The sequence below is a fragment of the Cavia porcellus genome, unplaced genomic scaffold (assembly GCF_034190915.1).
Source record: "Cavia porcellus strain 051 isolate PalLab524CR breed Dunkin Hartley unplaced genomic scaffold, mCavPor4.1 scaffold_19, whole genome shotgun sequence".
In the NCBI taxonomy this organism is placed as follows: Eukaryota; Metazoa; Chordata; class Mammalia; order Rodentia; family Caviidae; genus Cavia; species Cavia porcellus.
Window position 1 is genome coordinate 26,562,691 of NW_026947502.1, and position 22,793 is coordinate 26,585,483.

At 49.9% G+C, this 22,793-nt stretch overlaps 1 long non-coding RNA gene and 1 pseudogene across 1 annotated transcript in view; both read left to right on the top strand.

Annotated features, from left to right (window-relative positions):
* Positions 1-394: 394 nt before the first annotated feature.
* The window catches only part of LOC134470338 (uncharacterized), a 47,797-nt gene continuing 25,398 nt past the window's right edge, over positions 395-22,793 (top strand). Inside the window, exon 1 of the long non-coding RNA XR_010041298.1 lies at positions 395-650. This is a non-coding gene — a long non-coding RNA (uncharacterized LOC134470338). The remainder of the gene's footprint in view (positions 651-22,793) is intronic.
* The window catches only part of LOC111757801 (centrosomal protein of 57 kDa-like), a 29,614-nt pseudogene continuing 13,480 nt past the window's right edge, over positions 6,660-22,793 (top strand).

Here is a 22,793-nt window from a genome sequence, read left to right on the forward strand (position 1 = left end):
GTGAGACAATGGATGGCTGCTAAGTTGGGGGGTTATTTGTTATGTGGTAGACAACAACTGATCCAGACTGTGTGCCCCTTGTGTCTCCAAATTGCCATCAGGGAGCTGTTTCATAAGCTGTGCCTGTTCCCCCACAAGTCTGTGGGAGCCTTCATTTTCCACTTGCCTGTGGACTGTGCATGTGTGTGCATGACTGTGTGCCTGTGTGTGTGATCAAGTATGTACACAGCTCTTCTTCAAGAATCCTTCTTATGGGGTCTCCCTGGACTGAGGGTCTCCTTTCCTCTCTGTCTCAGGGGGCTTGGCACAGAGAGGCCTCAGACAATTCAGAGGGAGCCAATGGAAGGAGCAGGATGCTGGGGTGGGTGAGATCCCACTCGGCTGCCATGGCAACTGCAGCCTGGAGCATTCAGAGCAGCCTGGGCCTCGTAGGGGAGCTGAGAGGTTTCACGGTAATCTTGTGAAATGGCTTGGGGAGGTGGAAGGCAACTTCTGACCATCTTGGGAAGTCACACTGAGGAGCATGGTGCCCAGTAAGGGGTGCCAGATTGGAGCATCTTGCTGCGCAGAGCCCTCCAGTACAAAGGCCTCCACTTTCACATCCGTAATTCTTTCAATCTGTCTTTCATCTGCTGAAGACCCACTAAGGGGTAAGCTCTTGGCTGAGCACTGTCTGCTCAGCTCTGCTTCATAAGGCAGGTGCTGTGCTATCCTGTCAGTAACATGAATGCCTCATGTCACATGACAGGTGCATAAAACATGCATGAAGTGGGTTTTGGGAGACCTTTGCTGATTCATCACATATAAGACAAAAAGAAGCTGGGGTAGTGATGCAGGCCTGGAATCCCAGCTTGGCTCTGCCAGAAAACAACTGTGTTTATCTGGAGTGCTTTGGTTTCTGCTTCTGCAAGAGGGGATAATAGCAGAACATACCTCCAGGGATGCTAGGGGTCGAATGTGTCCCTCAAAAGTTCATGTTTTAGGAACTTAATCAAAATTCATATGCTGATAATATATGGAAGTCTATCGTGTTTGGGGGAGGGCTCTTGGGAAATAAGGTCATGAGGGTGGAGCCCCGTGATGGCCTCAGGGCTTTTATAAGAAACAGAGGAGTGACCTGAACTCGCACACTTGCTCTGTCTTGCCATGTGACGCCTTCTGGTCTATTTCGATGCAGCACGAAGGCCCTGTCAGACGCTGGTGTCATTCCATGAGACTGTCTGTCATCCAGAACTGTGACTCAAATAAACTTGTTTTTCCTTATCAGCTATCTGATTGCAAGTATTTCATTATAGCAACAAAAAGGTTTTGCATTTCTTGCATGTAAAGTGTTAGAAATTGTGTCCATCTCGTGGGGAGCAGAGCCGTACAGAGGTAAACTCCCTGGGGATTCCTTGGAGAGTCAGCCCCCACTAGGCTGAGAGAACAGGGCGGGGGGAAGAGGAGGGGAAAGGGCCATCCCCTGCTGGAGGTAGGAGCGTGTGGTTAGGTCCGTGGAGTCCTCTTCTTCCCAAGTCCCCACCCTGAAGCATTCATCTGAAGGGACACTTGGTACAAAGGCTTTGGCCTCTGTGCCAGGCCCTTGGGTTCTGAGAGTTGGCGAGGATGTGCTGGGCTCATTGTCTCCATTTCCTGACAGCTCCAGACAAAACCAAGCGTGGGTGCTTTAGCGGAGCGCAGCAGCGAGGCAGAACCATAGTCTGAAGGCAGCTGCGAGCTCCAAGGGTGCTGCATGTTCTTTTGTCAAAAGCCTCAGAGGCTGGGCATCCAGGGCCACACGAGTGTGTGTGTGCAGGGGGCTGGATGAGAGGAGGCAGGGTACTTGGCTGAGTCAGGTGAAGAAGACAGAGATGTCACAGGAAAGGCAGAGGTCTAAAGCTTCAGGCTCTAAACAGACACCACTTAGGTGAGTGCCACCCTGTTACCAGTGAGGAAACTGAGGCAGAGAGATGTCTGTGCACAGGGGTGCGAGTGGCAACAAAGGTTGCTTTCCTGTGTCAGATGACAGAAGTTTCCACTTTTCCTAAGCACCATGTTAAATAGTTAAGTAATGTCCAGTGCCTAGATATTATAGTCCTCTGTAATGTTTACAAGGAACAAAAAAGATTCACACCAATGGACTCAGATTTTTAAGATTTGTGAAGAGGAAAAAGTTGCAGAAGAATGCATGCAGCAGGTACTTATATAAGACAAAAGGCAAATCAAGCTTTCTTATTTCAGTAGTTCTGTGTGTGTCTATCACGGCCTTGAGAAAGTTCTGGAAGGATGTTCATCACATGCAGCAGGACGGCCATCTTTCAAAGAGAGATGGAGAGGGAGGTCCGGGCAGGGATCCTTCAACCTTATTGGGATTGTCTGAATTGTTCAGAGAAATTTTTTCTGTGTTACTTGTATCATTAAATGCAGGATACATATAAGTTAAAAAATTGTTACCAAAGGGTTTTTTTTTTTTTTTGTCCTTTAGGTTGGATTTATCCAGAAAACATTTTCTTCCTCAGTATGAGACCCTCTCCTTTTAGAAATCTCTCTCTCTTCCTGACATGTTAGATTCTGTAAAATATGGAACTATGATAAAAATGCTTGTCTTGGTTATTTTTCTCTCATTGCTAAGACAAAATACCTGATGCCCAACATGAAGGAAGGAAAGGTTTATTTAGCTCACTGTTGTGGAGCTTTCAGTCCATAATCGGCTGGCCCCAAGGCAGGGTGGCGTGGCACAGGGGCAACACTTCAAGGCAGCAGCCAGAGCAGAAGGAGAAAGCACCAGCCTCTTCTCCTCCCTTTACTGTGCCCAGGCCACCCCCACCCCTAAACTCAGGGCGGGTGTAGCACTCACAAACTCTTCTTGCCCTCCTTCGCACAGGATGAGGATGTTTACAAAGAAAGAATCCTGGCTCCCTGATGAGTCTCTGTTAAACTTCTAAACTTCTCAAGTGGCACAATGTATCCCATCCACACCTACCATGAGAAGATGCTTTCATTCTGGATGTGTCGGGTTTCCAGAACCTTCCCCAGTCCTAGCTGCCATGACAGTCCACACCTCTGGAGAGGTGAGTGGAGGTGGAAGCCCCTCTAATTCCCTGTACAGACTTAGGGTTTGGCCACCTCCTCCTTCCTCTTCTCTACTCTGCCATGAGACAAACGGTCAACACCTGGGGGATCTTCTTCCCACAACAGCATATCAGAATCGTTATTTAATTATGTTCACCTATCTGCTAGTTTTTAAAATTAATTTTTAGGTGTGAGGGTGGTGAAGAAAATGAAATGCTATAAATGACACTGATATCACTTTGAACATCTCACCCCTGGTCCTGGAGATAGACTGTTGGCAATTGGCTGTGCAACCTTACACAGTTTCCTGTGCATTTTCAGTGGGCCTTGGCCTCTTCAGCAGTGGGTTCCAGGACTGAACCCTTCCCAAATCCATGGTGCTCAAGTCTGCTATAAAATGGTGGAGTATTTGCATAGAACTTTGAATCATCTCTTATGACTTGTAACACCTAATACAGAATAAATGATATGTTTGTTAGTGAGCTTTATAATTGCTCTAGCAAGTTCCTGAGATAATCAGTTTACAAGGGGAGAAAGTTTATATTGGCTCATAGTTTTGGAGGTTTCAGTCAATGGTCTGTTGGCTTTGGGCCTGTGGTGAGCACATCATGGTAGGAACCTGTGGTGGGTGGAACAAAGCTGTTCATTTCATGGCTGTGATGCAAAAAGAAGAAGGAGGAGGAGAAGGAAGAGGAGGAGAAGGAAAAGGAAGAGAAGGAGGAGGAGGAGGAGGAAAAGGAGGAGGAAGAGGAGGAGGAGGAGGAGGAGGAGGAGGAAGAGTGGGCTCAGGTCCAAATATCACCTTTAAGAGCATGCCCTCAGTGACCTAAAAACCTCCAACCAGGTCCCTTCTCTTAAAGTTTCTACTACTTCCGAATTGCACCAGTCTGAGGATTGTGCCTCAAGAACATGGGCCTTTGGGGGACATTCCAGATCCAGCTATAGCACTATGTCAGAAGCTGTTACAGCACAGGGTTTAAGAAACAGTGACAAGAAAATAAAGTCTGTGCAGTGCAGATGTATTTTTTTTAATAGTTTTGATCCAAGGTTGGTTGAATTGGCAGTGTAACACCTGCGGGTGGTGGGACTAGGACTCCCACAGCTCTGTGTCATCCTGCTGTTGCTATGCGTGGAGGACTGTCACATATGATGGAGTAGCTGTACATGCTGGTAATTTTACTTTGGTGTTTCTCTTAGTTACTTTTCTTGTTGCAGAGACAAAATTCCCCACACCCATAAAAAAGGAAAGGTTTATTTTAGCTCACAGTTTGTAGAGGTTTCACAGCCATACCAGCTGGTTCCAAGGCAGGGCGGAATGGCAGAGGGGCACACAGAGGAGTGGCAGGCAGAAGACAAAGCATCGGCAACAGCCTGCCTTCTTCCTGTCCCTTGTATTACGTGCAGGCTATAAGCCTGCTGATTGGTGCCAACCACACCAGGATGGGCTGCCGTCATCTACAGCCTTAATCTCAGCATCACCCTCCTAATGCACATTCATGCCCGCTAGATCCAGCCACCTGCAACCCTGCCTCCATGAGTGCATGAGGCCTTGGGAGGACATGGAGATCCAAGCCATAAGCGGCAGGAGATGATGCTACCTCATGCTGCTCCTCCAGGCATCCCAGGAACCAGTACAGAGCAGGTGCTTCCTGGGCCCCTCTCTGATGCCTGGCTTCCATCTCCTGGGATCTTAGCACTTGGTTGCCACTTTGGATGTCCACATTCTGCCTCTGTTCCTACCAGGTATCTAGAGAAAGCAGTGGTCCATCAGAACCACCAGAGGGAGAGACAGCCCAGGAGACCCTTTTTGGAGGTCTCAGGAGACCGTAAGAGGGGAGAAGGAAGCCTGTGGAAGAGGAGAGCTGGGCTCCAGAGTGTGCGTCCCACAACCCAAAGAAGCGGGGAGTTTCAGTGCAGGGTGCCCATAATGAGGGAGGGTCCTGAGCCCTTAGTCAGGGAGCCTGGGTCAAAGTCACCAAGAGGCTGTCAGTGCCTCCCCACACAGGGGGCTGTGAGATGTCCCAGTTATGCCAAAAAACAAGATCTGGTGGGCAATCTGGGGGCAGCTTCTGGGAAGGAGAAGAGCCTGTCCTGAGCAGCGGGGTTGGGAAACCCACTCACCTTTCCTCCACATGTTAAGTACACATTATAGGAAGCTGTGCTTTTGTATTGATTTCCAAAGGGCCGGACTGAAAATCACAATGAAGTCACTTATGTCAAACATCCCCATCACCAAACCAAAACCAAATCACTCTCTGATTTTCCTAGAAATCAACACCCAAGTTTCCCAAACAGTTTCAGCTGTCGTGACAGTGAAGTTCCCTCTGCTTCGATCCTTCCTTACACAAAAACTGTCACCTGTAAGGACCAGCTGGCAACAAGTTATTTTTCTGTTCTTCTGTTTCCTTTTCCCAGCCTCTCTGGCAAGTAACTTTGAAGTGGCCAGTTTGTTTTTTGTGCTTTCTTTTTGCTCCCTTCAGCCCTCTACTCAGCTCACTGGCATTTACTCTACTTCATGGGGTTGAAGCGTTGCCCAATCCTAGAATAAAAATAAAGCCAATGAAGGTCTTCAGAGGAAACTATTGTCATTTTTGTCCTTTGACAAGTAGGATTAAATATCAGATCGACCCAGATCTGAGTCCTGGCTCCACCCCTTCTGGATTTCCGCCTTGCTGGGTTTGAACCTACTGGAGCTTCTGTTTTCTTCCCGTGTGCCAGGCTACACACTGGGCACATGGTGGGTTTAACCTGTCTCGGGTCATCTGCTCTGCTGCCAAGGGCCTGCAGAGTGAGCTGGGAGGGCCGGGCTCTGGGATGGAGCTTCAATCAGATCCATGGCTTATTGATCATACGTTGAGCAAAGAACCGCTTAGGATTCTCTGGTGACAGGTGACCGAAGAAAAAAGCTTATGTAACTGAGAAGCCCAGAGGTAGCTTCATGCAGGGTTCCTAGATTTCTCTCATCTATTTTGAGGGCTGGCTTCTGCCATGAGTCCCTGTTACGGGGCAGACTAAGGCTCTGTGGTCTCCAGGCAGCTTCAGTGCCCAGAGTGACATCTGTCTTCACTTCAGAGCTGTGCCAGCAGCTCTCGGCAGTGCCAGCATACTCTGAGTTTATCCTGACTGGGCATCACGGGCAGAGGACCTGCCCAGATGGGCCAGGCTAGGGCAGCTGGTCCACAGCATCTTCCAGTGACCAGGCTGTCACAGATCAATCTTGGAATGGGGTCAGTTGACTTCTCTGATTGCCACATGGCCTGAGGGCTGGAAAGGATGATGAACAGCTGAGCCCCAAATCCAGCACTGTCAGGGCCACAGGAATATGGAGCCTCCACCTGTGCCGCAAGGTCAGAAAAGTTTCCGTAGAATGTGGGTGAGGATGGAGGGCCCAGTGCACGCATCAGGCCAGGCAGCCTGTACTGGTGAGGGAAAGTGTACGGTGATGGTAGCACTTCAAAAACACCCAGATTTTCCAGCAGAGAACGTCATTTCAGAATGGAGGAAACAGGAAGCTGACGAGGGACCCAAGTTGCACAGCTGACAGCTGACTCCTGGGGAGGGTCAGCCTGGGGAGGGTCAGCCTGGGAGTTATGGTCGCATCACGGGGAATGGTGGTAAGCAGATGCTCCTCCGAGAAGGTGAGCAGTGTGTGTGGCAGGGCCACCCCGAGACGCCTCTGAGTGGATGAGGCTGGGCCTTTGTATTTGGATGTAGTTCCAGGCCTGGTCCCTTTTGGTGTTGTTTTCCTGGTGTCATCAGAAGAACGTCGACACAGAGCTGGACAGACCTGTCACCTTCAGGCCACTTCCTCCTCAGCTGCAGGACGAGGCTGACCAAGCTGCCTGCTCTAGGGACTGTGAGGAAGCGTGAGATGAGACCTTGTGAGGTGTCCTGTGGGTGTCTGTCCACAGTAAGTGGCGACAGTGTGTGTGGCTCCCTGTAGGAGGCAGATGGTCAACTGCTGGGCGCCTGTTTGTTTCCAAGTAGCCCCAGCTCCATCTCAGGGCTGCATGTGAGGATTCCGGGAGGAATGAGGGCTCGGTCTGGTGTCTGCAGGAGTGGTAGAATTGCTTCTAGAATGATCCAAGCCAGCCTGGGCCTGCTGTTTCTGGGGCCTGGTCTGCCCACTGAATGCCAACACCCATGGGAGGCTTGGACCCTAGCCAGGCCTCAAGGACTTTGAGGGGAGCCTCAGATCAGCTGCGGGATTAGGCCAGTGACTCATCTGCAGAGTGAGAGGCCAACTCAGGGGATCAAAACAGACAAAGGAAAGCTCCTTCCCCCCAGGGATTATGAGGCACCCTGAAAAGGACCCATGCACCATCAATTATTCATAGGCCTACAGGAGCCCTGGTCGCAGGTGGGTGATGGGTAACAGAGGGAGCTGGCTCGCCTCACAGCAACCCCTTGGCTGGCTTCCTCCCCGAGCCTCAGAGAAACTAAGCGAAAGCCCTCCGTGGTGGTGATAAGTATCTGATGTCCTAGGGGGTCTGCAAGTGGTGGCAGTTCTGCCTGGCACTAGGCCTTTCCACAGCTGTCATGTGGCAATGCTGGGACCGTGCTGCGTGTAAGAATGGTTAGCGCCACTGTACGAGGAGAGAACTGAGGCGGAGAAGAGAAGGGACTAGGTGCAGGTGACACAGTGGCCACAGTGGGACTGAATGAAGGGAGCCCACACACACGTGGAGGCAGACAGGTGCTCGCTGAGCATCCGCTATTTGCCAGTGCTGTGCTGGGTGCTGCAGGTACAGCAATGCACAAGCCAGGTCTCCGTCCCTTTGGGACCTGTATTTTATCTGTGAGGTGACAGTAAACAAACCCATAAATAGTGCCTTAAAGGATTTTGAGTAAGGGGAACTGCTATGAAAAAAACCCAAACAAATGGGGTGAGGGAACCCAGAGTGAGAGTTGGGGTGCCGTGCAGGGATAAGCTGCTGTTTTACATGGGGTGGCCCAGAAAGCCTCCCTGAGGAGGCAATGCTAGAGCTGAGACTGAGTGAAAGGAGGTACTGAATCCTGCAAAGCTCCAGGGAGAGCATTCTAGAGGAGCAGGGGGAGGGCAGCAGTAAGTGCAAAGGCCCTGAGGTTGGAGTGCTTGGTATTTTCAAAATGCTGCTAGGTTGGTGTGGTACAAGGGTGCAAGTGATAGGAGATGATGTTGGGGCTGGGTGATCTCGGAGGCCAAGTGATCTTTGGGAGGAACATCTTTGGGCCCTGGGCAGGTAGATCTGCGCTGTGCACACCATGGTCTCCTCCTCTGCTGGCCCAGGAAGTCCAGAATTCCTAGCCTCCTTCCTCCTGCAAAGCTACTGGAGGAACCTGGAGCTCCTGATCCATGGAAGAAAGAGTGAAGAGCTCATGCCCAGAGAACTGCCCTGGCCCTTACCTTTCCTGCAGCACGGATGTGCCCAGCCAGGCCTGCGGAGTGAACAAGGTCCCGCCCCTAAATACCCCCCTGGCATCCCTGCATCACACAAATCCCAGGCCCAGTGAGGGAGCACAGCTGGCAGCAGAGCCCATGGCAGCCCAGGTGCTGGGAACACACTCTTGCCCTGAGCTGGGCGGCTGGGACTTGTGGGAGTTGACAGGAAGTCTGCTGCGGGGTTCCCTCAGAGTACCCATGTCACAGCCCTGCCCACAGGTCAGAGGAGCTCTTCATGCCCAATGCTCACCCCGCCCCCTGCCCCATCTCCAGCTTAGGTTCCTTTGGGCGACCCCAGTCCTCCACGAACCATTAGCGTTATCAGTCTGGTGGGAAGCCCGAGCCCTACTGACCGGGGACTTTCTGGTGAGAAATTCCATTCCAGGCCTTCATGACCCGGACTAGAGCAGAGCTGTGAGAATGGAAGTGGGGATTCTTCCGAAGGAAGATGAGACCAGGCCAATCAGAAGTAGGGGTCCAAAGTCTTAAAATGTTTCCTTATCTTATCCTTTAGGCCACATAAACATTCTATATCTTGGGATTTATCCAGGGGAAGTCACAAGCTGTGCACAAAGATAAATGCAGGCAGTGGGAACCCACTCCAGCTACCCACTCATCTGTCCGCGATGATCTATCTACTTACCAATCTCTGAATCTAAATGCAGATATAGAATATGGATCAGTAAGAAAGTGTACTACTTTTGTACATTAAAAAAATATCTTTTTAAAACCCCAGGCTGCAAGTCAGCTTTCATTTCCAGGGGGTGTGCTATCTTGGGGTTGAGGAGAAAGGGGTATTCCTCTGGGCCTCTCAGCAGAGCCCTGAGACATGTTAGTGCTCTCTGGAGGGCGGGCAGTTAGTGACCCATCATGGGTGAACTTCCTGGAAAAACACACCCCTCCTAAAAGTGCCATTCTAAACAGAGGGTGTGGAGCTCGCTGTGGTGGTGCATGTTCTCTGGGATAGCACTCTGGGAAGCTGAGGCCGGAGGGCCACAGGTTTGATCTCAGCCTGGACAACTTAGCAGCTTAGTGAGACCCTGTCTCAAAATTACAACGTGAGTAGACTGGGGATGAGCTCAGCATGGAGGTCGTGGATTCCATCCTCAGTACTGAAAAAACAAAACAAAACAAGACAAAACACAACCAAACAACAACGGCAGCACTGACAATGACAGTTGTGTCTACAAACAAACAAATCCAGAGGGTTTGGAAATCAGTGGCCATTCATGATCCATTCTGAGAACTTTTTAGTTTATTTAGAAAAGAATCAGGCACTCCAATTATTGTTTAAAAAAACTAACAAAAATTGTAAAGTCATTTAGAACAGCTCCATCCAGAACCTCCCATGTAGCTCAGTCTCTAAATGTCCCAATGCCGTCCTCTGAGGAGAGTTTTAAAGGAGCGTGAAACAAAGTCTGAGTGTCTAAGACCTTGCCATCAGGGTGCAGGCAGTTAGTTCTGGTTACAAGCATCAGAGACAGACTTCTTACCCGCAGCATGAAGGAATGTTCTGGAAGGTTATGCCAGCTGCCCAGACTCCACGGAGCAGCTGAAGGCCTCCGAGGGGGTGGGTGCTCTGGAGATGCTCGTAGCAGGACTGGATGGCACTGGCCAATCCTGCACAGAGCTCACAGAGAAGATTAAGGAAGCACCCAAACCTGTGCTGAGTGCAGCTGGGACCGCAGGTCCTCGTGGCCCACCCACTCCTGGGCTTCCGGAGCTGGGGTAAGTTATGTTTCTTCTTTGAGCCTCAGATTCCGCATTGACTGGGTGAAGAAAAGGTGCCCTGCCTGTTCCCACGTGGCTGAGAGCACCCAGAGAGAACATGGGCAGGCATGTAGGGCCCTGGGTGGGTGGGGGTCGCTCCAGTGTCTCCCCCAGCTGGTGAACTCAGTGCTAGTGAGAGCATCCATCCCTGAGTGCCGAGCCCGTGTGGGCTCTGGAGGAGGTGCTGTGGCCACAGAAGCAGCAGAGGGACACAGGACCAGGCCACATGGAGCCTCAGGATGGGGACAAAGTGCTTTGAAGGGAAGGTGGAAACTGAGCCCTTCTGAAATGGGAAGGCTTCTGGAGGAGGGGGCTCCGAGCTTCGAGCTGAGCCAGAGGCAGGCACAGGCAGTGTGCAGTGGAAGAGCGCTCAGAGAAGCTGGACAGCGCTGCAGAAGCCCTGTGGCAGGAAAGAGAGGGGGGTGCTGGGGAGACTCAGACCACAGGGAAACGTGCACGCTGAGATCACAGAGAAAGCACGGAACTGAGGGGGCCACAGAAGCAGGTCAGGGCTGCAGGGTGAGACAAGGAAGTGGAGGTTCTTGCCCTCCTAGTTCTGGGACTCAGAGAGCTTGAGTACCTGGCCTATAGAATAGTCAAGGGAGAGCTACATTTAAGGCAAGGTAGCCTAGAATAAACTTGAAAACTGAGACTGAGGTTGGAGAGCTCCAGGCAACAGGGAGCCATAGAGGTCTTGGAGCACAGAAAGTGTCTGATACTCAGCATCAATGTAGCTCCAGTGTCAGAGGGCTCAGGACAGTTGCCAGGGACAACAAGCCTTGGCCCGCCATGCCACATGCCACATTTAGTTATGGTCAGCAGTAAACCTCAGGCCTCTTTCAAGGCAGCATTGATACGGAGCTGGCATCAGATTTAATTGGAAGTCACTGATGTGGCTGCATTGCCCTTCGCAGGAGGAAGGGCAGTGTCTTCCACAGGGAGCAGGGTGTGAGATGGGACTGACAGTTCGGTGTCCAGCACCAGCCAGGAGGTGGCAAGGGTGGCGGATGTACCTACAGAGGCAGAGCGGTGAACAAAGGCCTTCCTCACCTCCAGGGCACTCACGGGAGCTGCGGAGCCCTGCTGCTGGCCTCGAGGCATCTGTTTTCACATTTGCCTTCTGTTTATGATGAATGTGTCCAGTTCGCTTTTTGTGGTAGCCATGGGAAATGCACTGCAATCAACTTTCAATAAATGAAATTGAATAGTAAGTCACAGTCCATTTGAAAAAGAGAAATCACCAGTCAGCAGTGTAAGGGGGCGGTGTGGGTACTGAAAATGGTGGCTTGGTGCACAAGCCAGCATGAGTCCGGGGAGAGTTATCTTCCTTCAGGATGGCTCTCGGGCAAGGGTTCCCCGATTCTTCAGCTGGGAAAGCTCAGTCTTCAGTCAATTAACTTAGTCATGGCCTTCTAATGGCCCCCTGTCTCCCTAAAGGCCTCCTGTCCTCCCACCCCACATCTGGGTCAAGAGTGTCTGGGCTTCTAGATTGGCACTTAGTGCCCTCGGGCCCTGGTACCACCACTTGTAAGCTGTGGCCTTGGACAAACATCTAATGTTCTGGTTGCCTGGCCATTCATCTTCAGATGGGAACAATACTGGACCCTCGGAGGAGTGTTCAAAGGATTTAATGAGATGGTATCTGTTACTATTCTCGGTTTAAAAGTGAGATAATGGAATCTCAGAGCCACACAGCCACTTGCCCAAGGTTGCACAGAAGGAAAGAGGCAGAGCTAGACGGAAAAGGTAGGTAGGTGGCTCAGTGCTGTTTCTAGTGATCCCCCGGCTTCCTCGCTTCCAAAGAGCACAGCTTTGTGCCCGGGTGGGAAGGAACCGAGAGGGCCTGGAAAGCTACCCGAATGACTTGTTCGTGGGGAGGGAGCTCAGTTTTCTTTAGGCAGGAGCCTGGGGATTCTGCCAAGAGCCCCAGAAGCAGCAGGGTCGGACAGGCGGGAGGGCACTTTCCTGTGGGAAAATGTAGGGCGTTTCCACTTATAGCCTAGTAATTGGGCCCAGTGAGGTCCAGAGCTCAGATGATGTCATTTTGTCTCTGTGGCCTTGGAGTCTTCGGGAGCCTCTGGGGAAACAGGGGTGGAGGAGGAAGGTTAGGGGGCAGAATCTGGAAAGGATAACAGATAGCGTTGGGGTGGCTGTGGACTGTGGCCAAGGAGTGAGCTGCTGAGGCAGGACAGCCCACGGCAGGGAATGCACATCAGACTCCACACAGCGCAGCTGCAGGGAGGTAGCTGCTGGGTGGGGAAGGGGTGGGTGAACTAGAGATGTGAGAGCGGATGGGGTTTAGTGCCATACCAAGCCGTGGAGATGGATTCCTAGAAGGCAGCTGAGTCTGGGGGAGGGGTGTGAACTATGACATTGGCTGGAGCTCAGATCTCAGCTGTCACTTACCAGCTACCTCGCTCTGGGCTGCTATCTTGATTTCACCGAGCCACTATTCAGCAATGCCAATTTCCAACCCTATGTCCGTCTCCCAAGTCATCTTTGCCAGTGAAACCCACGTTCTTCTCAGAATGACAAAGCAGTCAGCTCGGTGCCTCATAATTCCCAGCCTCCTTCACAGTGAGGGGTGGCCTCACTGAAAGCCTCTGTCTTCTCATTTCCTTCAAATGAAAATGATCATAGCCTCTCTGTAGGGCTCGGGAAAGGTACAGCCTGGCGTAGGCTTGATAAGCGTTGTGAGGATTCGGCAGACTTCTGTCCTGGGGGAGCTGAACTTTCTGTCTTTAGCATTCCAGCTCCAGTCGCTCTGACCCTCACTTGGTTGTCCCCGTTGCCTCAAATCTCACAAGCTCTACCCACCCCCGGCCCCACATCCCAATGACTCTTCTCAGCCTCTCTGCGATTATTCATGGCTCCCTGCCACCCTCATGGCTCTGGAGCCAACTATTTGGATCCAAATCTCAGCCCATCACTTCCAGCTTCGTGTGACTTTGCAATTGCTGCGGTCTCTGTATCTGCAGGGGTCTGGTTGCAGAACTCCCTGTGAATATTAAAACCTATGCACGCTCAAGCCCCTTAATAAAATGCTGCACTATTTGCATATAGCCTAGCCACATCCTCCCGTACCCTTTAAATCATCTCTAGATGACTTCTATCACCTCATGCAATGGAAATGCTATGTAAATAGCTGCTAGACTGCATTGCTTAGGGAATAATGGCAGTTTTAAAATATCTGCACATGCTCAATATAGATCCAAGGTTTTGAAACATATTTTGACCTGTAATTAATTGAATCTGCAGATGTGAAGCTGGCGAACATGGAGGGCTGACTTACTTAAGCAGGATGGCGGCACTACCTAAATCCTACGCTGCAAGAGGAAAATCAGTAGCTCTCACAGCACCCTTGACACAGCGCCTGGCGCCTATCCAGGGCCCCAGGAGCTGTGCCTGGGGAGGGGAAGACCCTCCTTAGCCTGGGACCAGAGCCGCCTCCCTGTTTGGCCCCAGCCCTTGGTGGCCGTGGTTTTCTGTCTCCCTCACACCTTGGGACTTGCAGTCTGCTGGTGCCCTGCCTGAAGCGTTCCTCTGCTCTTGTACCCTTCTTTCTTCACCCAGCCAATTCCACTTTAACTACGGAAACAAATTATTTTGTCATCTTCTCCAAGAAACTGTCCCTCCTTCCTCCCTCAAACCCTGGGCTTCTACAGCTGCCAGCGCCCATCCCGTGGAAGGATTAACACGGTGTTGTTGGGTCTTCCTGTCTCTCACGGTCCCTGGGCTGACCCCTCCGGGGCCCGTACGGTGATCTCATCACCTCTCCTGCTAGAGCCCACTCAGGTGACCTGCAGTCACTGTCGTCACGCTCCTTTCAACACCAGGATGCCCAGGGCGTCCAGGTGGACACGGCCAGTGGCTGACACTGCTTGGCTCAGCACCCACTGCCCTGTGCCCATGAAGTGCCCAGTCTGCTCTCATAGCTGTCTCTCAAGTAGGCTGCTGGGACCAGGGCTTACCACCTCCTTCAGATATTTATGGGTGCTTGGAACCAGCTTCCTTAGCCAAGGGAACCCCTTCACAAAAAATCAGGACAACGTACCCTGCACTCTGTCTTTCAGAGACCCAGGGAAGGTTCTCTAGGCATAAGAAGGGAAGAGAAGGAGAGGACCTGGAAGCAAGCCCTTTCTCCTGTTGTGTGACCTTGAGTTAATACCTTCCCCTGTCTGGGCTTTGGATTCTGTAACCTTGTATCTCAACCACAGTAGACACTATTAGATACACTATGCTAACTCCAGACAGTGGGAGGGTCTCTGTGTACTGATACAGAAAAGCCTGCAAAATAATATGTAGGGTGAAAAGGGTAAAATGTAGGACAGTGTGACATATGTCACTTTTGTATAAGAAAAGAAAGATTTAAGAATATGTTCTGGTATTTACATAAACTCTGGAAGGAGAACAGACGCTAGTAAAAATGATTCCTTTAGGGAAGGCAACAGAAATTGGGATGGAATGAGATTTGCCACTCTGCATTGTTCATTTTCATTTTTATTTTATTTTTATGTCACTGAGAATGGAACCCAGGACCTTGTGCGTGCCAGGCAAGTGCTCTCCCACCGAGCCACATTCCCAGGGCCCAGATATTTTATTCTTGAAACATGTGAATACGTGGTTTAGTAAAGAATAAATACTAATAGTTTGGAAATGGGAAAATGAGAGTCTCTCCTTTGAAAAATGTATCAGGATTAAATTAGACGATGGATGGGAAATGCCAGGCACTCAGTGGGTATACAAGAATGGCACTGGTTGTTAACACTGTGAACCTCTAAGGTGCTGCCCAGCAGAGGCAGAGGCTGTCCTGGCACATCTTGTATCTGTAAACACCCAGTAGGAGCTTCCTGCTGCTCTGTATTCTGTGTGACAAAGTGACAAGGAAAGCTACTTTCCTAAGTTACTTTTCTAAGCTACTTTCCTTATCACTGGGACAAAATACCTGACACCTGCAGTTTAAAATAAGAGGTGCATATTTGGCTCATGCTTTAGAAGTTTTAGTCCTCGTGTGATCAGTGGCATGGTGGAAGGGCCTGGCGGGGAATGCTGCTTACCTCATGTGGTCAGGAAGCCAAGAGTCAGGAAGCACCCAGGGAGGGAGACATACACTTTCAAATTACACTTACAGTGACCCATCTCTTTTGACCAGATCTCATCTCTTCATAGTAACTCAGCTATAATTCCCAGGAATCCAATCACCTTCCAAATACATGAGGCTCCAGGGATCATTTTAGATCTAAACCATAACAACTCTCCATAGCTCCTTGCTTTCAAGGTCCTAATCATTCACAGAAAGAGCCTGGACTGGCAGCCACCAACAGCAGGGTCCCTATGGTGCATTCACAAAAGTTTCACAAGGGAAGAGTTGCTCCGACCCAGTGTCTCTCTCATTGCAAAGTTTTTTGCCTTCTCCCTTTACTAGGACACTTGTCTAGGATCTAGAATGATCTGTTGGGTTAAGTGAACTTGGTGGTTTGAAAGTGGGTCAGGCTATGGCATGAGAGTGACTCCTAACCACCTTTCAAAGACCATTTAAACTTGCCAATGACTCTGCTCAACATAGATGGCAATGTTGTTTCCCCATCCCCTTACTCTTTCATTCATTGATTTCTCCATCTAGCTTCTGACCATGAATCATGATATGTCACCATGAATGGATTCAGAAACTCCTAGTAGATTGGTAAAGCACAGTTCTGGATTGGCTGGGGATGAAGATCATGCGGCCCAGCAAACTGAAAGGGAAGAGCAGTCCCAAGTGTGGGTGGCACCAACCAATGGGCTTGAAGCTTGGACAGAATAAAGAAGGAGAAGAAGAACACGTTCCTGTTTTTGAAGAGCTCCATTTTTCTCCATCACCTTTGAACATGATTTTTAATTTCTTCCATTTCCAACACAGACTCTCACTGGTGACTCTTCAGTGAGCTTCTGGGCCTTTGACCTTGGCCTGGCAAAGCAACCTTGATCTCTCATGTGCTGGTCTTTCATCTGCTTGGGATGAGCAGCTGCTAGATCCTCTGCCTCTCCAATGTCCAGATGGCCATTGAGGACTCTCCCGCCTCTGATCCCATAAGCCTACATAGTAAATCCTCTTGCGTAATTATATATAATTCTCTATTGATTCTCTTCCTCTAGAGAACCCTAACTACTGCCTAGCCAATCATTAGCACTTTAGTGAGAATGAAGTCTTCCCAGGCCTTATGCTGGGAAGCAGAAACATAAAAATGAATGGGGCATAGTGTCTGCACCTAATGAGTTGGGCAAGAGAGAAAGACCCACAAGCTGAGGCAGACAACAAATACTGAGATGGCGTGAGGATAGAGCAGGAGGATCTCAGAACCAAGAGAAGGAAACATTGCGGGGAGGGGGTTCTCAAACACAGATAGGAATGTTCCTTGTGTGCTGCAGAGAAGACAGCACAGCGAAGGGCTCGGAGTGACTGAGGTACATGTGGGAGGCAGGCAGGGAGGGATGAGAGATTGTGTCCTACAATGATGCATTGCGATAGGGACTGGGCGCCATGTTGTAGACCACAGCTAAGTGGGGCAGCGAGTGCCAGGCTGATAGGGCTTTGGAACAACCTCGCCGGAGGGTGTGGGAAACAGAACAAGGTCTGGAACCACAGGCCTTGGGCTCCTCTGGGGGCATCTTTCATGTCCTTGGCTCTTTTCTTTACCACTTTCCCCCTTTTATTAAGACTTTTTGTTGGGCTAATTGTTTATTCATACGCAATGATAGGAAATAACTGAGAGAGATCCCTGTGCATTGTGTCCATTCTCCTCAATGGTGAGATTTTGCAAAGTGATTTCTTTCCTGTTTTTGGTGTGAAGGATAAATATTGTGATGGGACACCAGTGTGTTGAAAGCCAGATGCCGAGGGAGCTCTGGTGACTGTGTGTCTCCTCTCCAGCACCTTTCTTCTCTCTATGAGCCAAGACTGTTTCTTAGGTATCATGAAACAAATTTGGAAGCCTTGTAGCAACAACTCCCAAGTTCATCCTTATCAACTTTTTAAAAAAAAATTTTTATTTTGAAAGTAGTTAAAATGCAACAGCATAAGACAGAACAAAGCCAATCGAGACAATGCAGTGAAATTGGTACAGGATTTCACAGTAGAATACTGGGGTAGTTGTAATAGATAGTAGATATGGTACATCTCTTTACCTTCACAATAGTTGTCCAGTCAATTAGGTATAGCAAAATCAAACCAAAAATAAAACATTATAAAACCAATTGAGAATACTGAATAGAGCAAAAGAAACATAACAAAACAGTGAAAACAACCTATGCCTTCAAACAGAAGACAGAAGAAAATCCCCCATTATCTTCTATACTACATATAGTCATCCTCCCAAGAGATGCTGAGACATCTATCCCCACTAGCTATGGGGGTGGTGGGGAACAGTGCTTGATTTTCAGCCCGCGTGGCAGTAGGCTCACAAGTAATGGTTCTCCTCCAGGCGAATGCTGCAGGTGCTTACTAAGAAGGCGGGTGAATAAGCTGCCTGAGTCCCAGCATGGACTGATTTCGGGAGTTCTGGGTCTCCTGTAACTTTTTTCTTACCTTCTCATAGCAGACCAGGTTGCCCTTTGGGCATCCTGCTTGATATGGCCAACCCCAACACACACTGGGTATAGGCCAGATGATCAACTGACCAACAAAGCCTCAAATTTTCCTTATATGATATAGAGCTGGTGTTGGCAAGGAAATGTTCCTGGCAAGGAAATACATTTCCCAGCAACCCTTGCTAGTCATGTGACCAGTTCTCGCCAATGCAATGTGAACAGAAGGATGCCAGGCTCTGTCAGGATGGTTTGTTAGGTAGCAGACAAGATACCTTCTCTTTTTCTCCGTCTGTTCTTTGGATGACACCATGATGACCTCCAGGTTACAAGACGGTAGAGGAGCCCTAAGACAGAAGAGACTGGTGTCTCAGGACAATCACTGGAGGAAAGCTACCCAGGAGAGCCAGGGACCAGGAACATGTGCCTTAAACTGTGTGTGTGAGAGAAGTGCACATACATCAATGTTTCAAATGCACAAAAGAAGTAGAGAGTACAGTGTAATAACAGCTTAGCCAGCCATCACTCACCTTCAAAAATGCTTTTCCACCCCTGCCCCACTTTTTAAATTGTTTGCTGAAGATTTTAAAAGTAATTCCTAGACATCATGCAACAAAGACAGACAAGACAAGAACCTAAATAAGCTTTACTGTGTTAAGGCAACAAGATGAGGGCCTGTTAGTCACAGCAGTTAGCAGGCCACGGCCCTGGTACCTTGCTGCAGAGCAGAGCATAAGTAGCCTGTTCCTCTAGGCTGTACAGTGTGCATAGGAATGCGTTTGGGCTGGAAGCAGCCAGCATGCCAAGCTTTCCAGCCCTCTGAGAAGCCATTCTCTTTGCTCTGGCCCAGTTGCATGCAGTCACACCTACCCACCCACTCTCCTGGCCGCTACCTCCCATGTCCTCCTCTCAGCTCAAGGCTTCCCAGAGGAGAAGCAGACTGAAGGTGGGATGCAGAGCAGGACAGGTTGCATACTGTGCCTTTGGCCTGGGCTGGGCTGGGCTGGGCTGGGCTGGGTGTGGCAGGGCGAGGCTATGCTGGAGCATGAGTGGGTGCCAGGGGAGCCAAACCTACTGTGCCTTTCAGCTCTGCCGGTGCTCAGGACCCTGGGGCTCAGAGGCAGGATGAAGCTCTGTGGTTAGGCTCTCCAATGATTTTAGCTCAGTGATAGACTCTGTGTGTGTGTGTGTGTGTGTGTGTGTGTGTGTGTGTGTGTGTGTGTGTGTTTAGTGTGCATGAGGTGCTGGGCTCGATCCCTAGAACTAACAACAACAACAAAAATAAAATGTTTTGGTGCACCAATGTGTCAGCTCCATACCTGGTCCTGAGCTGAACCATGCTTAACCACTTCCCTTTCTCAGCCTCCAGATTGGTTCCCTTAGCCCTCTGCGTTCCAACTTCCTTAGACTGCAAACAAGCAGAGAATGTCAACTTTTTTGGGTTCAGTGGAAACCAAAATCAGCGTATGGAGAAAACCTGGTCCCCAGTGGGCTCCTGATGACGCAGAGCCATCGCTGTTTACCAATCCCTGCTGACAACAATGGCAAGTGGGGGCGGCTCAGCGTGGCCCATCCCAGGAGCAGATAAGGCCTCAGGATGCGGAGCCCCACCCTCCTGGAAGCTGTTTCAGGGACGGGGAAAGGAGAATGAAGGGAACCGCCAGGTCTGATTTTGCGTGTCAGAGGAGTAGGGGTGGGCGGAATCCTGTAATTCAGGGGCTCTTTCCTGGAAGGGGCTGAATTGGCAGCCCTTGGACTCCCTCCCTTGGAGCGTCACCTCACAGCTGTCAGGAAAAAACAGCTGCATGGTTTCCCTTCAACTTGAGGCCTCAGTCCTGTGGAAAGCAGGACAAAAAGCAGGCAGGTTCTCTAGCCAGGGACAGACCGGCCTCACAAGCTAGCATGAGACCTTGGGCAAGTCGCTTCACCTCTCCGAGCTTTAGTTTCAGCATGTTTTAACGGGGGATAATGCCGTGTGTCTCACAAGGCTTTTGTGAGAAGGAAAGATGGCTGTCTAAAGTGCCTTGCATAGTGCCTGGTACCCAGGGAGCGCTTGATGGAAGGTCCTTGTGAATCACTCACCCTTAGGGCTGCCAATGGAACTGCTTTCTCCTAGACTATGGAGGTTGAGGCTGGAGGATTGCAAGTTTGAACTCAGCCGGGGCAGTTAGCTGCTTAGTGAGACACTATCTCAAGAAAAGGGGAGTGGCTGGGGATGTGTGAGATCTTGAGTTAACAATCTCCATTACCATAAAAACATTTCTAATAAAGAAACTTCTGAATATTCTTTGTCGTCTCTTCCCCACATTAATCCTCCAAATGGGCATCCAGGTCCACAGCTTCAGATGCCATGTCCGTGTCACTGGCTCTTCCCTTTAAGCTACACTTTCCCTTCCTCCAGTCCCTCCCCTCTTGGGAAAGGGCATCTCTCCTCTAGCCCCGTGACCAGCCCTCAAAGAGGTCCTGATGGCTTGCCTTTCAGAACATATAGTCGTCCTTCAGTATCCCATGGGGATGGATCCAGGACTCCTGGCAGATCCCCAAACCCATGGATGCTCAAGTCTCTTTTGTAAACTAGTGCAGTACTTTCATATAACCAGCCCACATCCACCATGTGCTTTAATTGTCGGTGATTTAAAATACCTAATACAATTAATGCTAGATATAATTATGCCCCGTGCTACACTGTTTTTAAAAGATTTTTACTACTTTTTGTTTTTGTGGCTTTTTCATCTGCTGTTGGTTGAATTTGTGGACACAGAACCATTAGCTACAGAGGAAGACTCTGTCTGGACCGTGTCCCTATCATCCCCTCTCCCTCCTGCTTTGCTGATAGTCCCTGCCCATGCTCTCCACCACCCACCCTCTCCCTTTCTAAACCAGCTCTCCACACTCAGTCTCCCCTTTTTATTTTGACATAGGTTCCAGACCTACAGAAAAACTGTGAGAACAGCACCATAGGCCCTGCATGCAGCTCCTTATGTTACCTTGTTCTTCTTTGTCTCTGTGTACATACTCATCTCCCACGCTTGGAGGTTTCACATTCATGAATTTAACCAGCTGTAGACTGGAAATAGTTAAAAATTATCTCTGTATTGAATATGTACAAAATGTGTCTTATAATTATTCCCTGAACTGTACAGCACAGTCTAATGGCTATTTACATAGTGTTATATCATGCCAGGTACTTAAGTTATCAAGAGATGATTTAATGTATGTGGGAAAATGGATGTGTATTATATACACAGATACATTTTGCACAGGGGACAGAAGCATTGTCAGATCTTGGTATCCATGGGGATGTCTTCATGGAAATTGAGGGATAACTGTATACATATTTCCTCTAAAATATTGGAGTAATTGCAGCGTGATGCCTCTTTACTCCCAAATGCTCCAGTGAGACTTTGCTATAGACAAGGATGCTCTCGCAGGTATATGATGGCCCAAAACAGGATTGATGCAGAACTATCAGATAATCTATACCTCCTATTCATGTCTGTCTATTGTCCTCCCCAAAAGAGCCTGGGTCATGCACTGCATTTTGTGGTCACATCCTCTTAGTCCCCTTTGCCTAGGGATAATTCTGTGGTCTGCCTTCATTTGTCATGACCTTGGTATTTCTGAGACATACGGTCCCACTATTTTCTGCAGCATGTCCCTCAGTTTAGGCTTGTCTGAAAATGTCTCACACAGTGAGCTTGTGTTTAAATTTTATTTTAGATTGTTGTGCTGTGGATGGAACCCAGGGCATTGCACGTGCGGGGTAAATGCTCTACCGTGGAGCCACACATCAGCCTCACAGCAGCACACTTCTAAAGGGTGAAAGGGCTCTCACTCTCCAACTCCTAACCCAGCACTGGTCCTCATGACTCCCAGGGAAAATGCAGCTTCCCAGAAGGCCCTCTGCATGCAGTCTTGGCCTGATTCTCCCTCTGCTCTTTCTACTCCAGAACTCTGACCTGTCCCCAGTGCTTGGGCCCTGGCACTCCTCTCTAGGGGTCTTGGGAACTTTGCAGTCTCCCTGGCCTTGACACTGTAGGATAACCCTGGTGTATTCCAGCCCGGATAGGTCTTTCCATTCCCGGGTTCGCCCCTGTTCTGCCACAAGTAGAGAGTAAAGGGAAGTGCAGTTCTCTCCGTGGCACAGATGAGACCCTGGGGACCAAGAGTGGGAAGTGGCTCAAAGAGATGTCTCCCTATATCCCTTCCCTTAATAGAGTGGGAGGGACACCTCAGAAGGCAAACATGACAGAATGGCCCCACCAGTGGAGTCCCAGGTGGCTTAGATACAGGCAGAGTGGAGCTGAGGTTGTCTGTTGGGGACTGACCTTTGGGGCCAGTGGAACTATAGCCTCCTACCATGGCCATGGAGAGGGAGGGTCTCTGGCTGTGGGAGTGGGCTCCTTTACCCCATAGCTCATTGCTAGACAATACAGAATAAGATCCTGGGTCCCTTTTCAGATCATTCTTCCCCGTGTGCTTCCCCACAGGACTTGGCACACTTATCCTGGGTCCAGCTTTGGTGACACATCTTCTGTCTTGGCCCAGTGATTTCCTTGACAGCTCCAGGATGCAGGTGCACAGGGGAACAGTGCCCATGGCTACAGCTGCTCAGTGTGACCTGATGCCCTGGCATAGGTTTGCTCTTATCCAAAGACATCCTCAGAGTCTCTGCAGCACCCCAATGAGAGCCCCACAGCTCCTGTGAATAGATCAGAGCCAAGATGCAGCATGAGACACTTCCCGCCTGAGCATTCTTTCCCTGGAAGAGCCACAGCCTAGCTGGCATACATCAGCTTGGCTGCAGGGCAGGCGGGGCACATCAGCTTCAGACTCTTCTTATGGCATCCCTACTCCAGTCCTATCAGGGCTAATCAATTGTCCTACATGGCTTACCCAGGCATGGAAGAAGAAAGCTGCTCTGGGAATGACAGTCTCCAGGGATCCAGGACCCCGCAGGAGGCAGCAGAGGCAGTTCTTTCACACC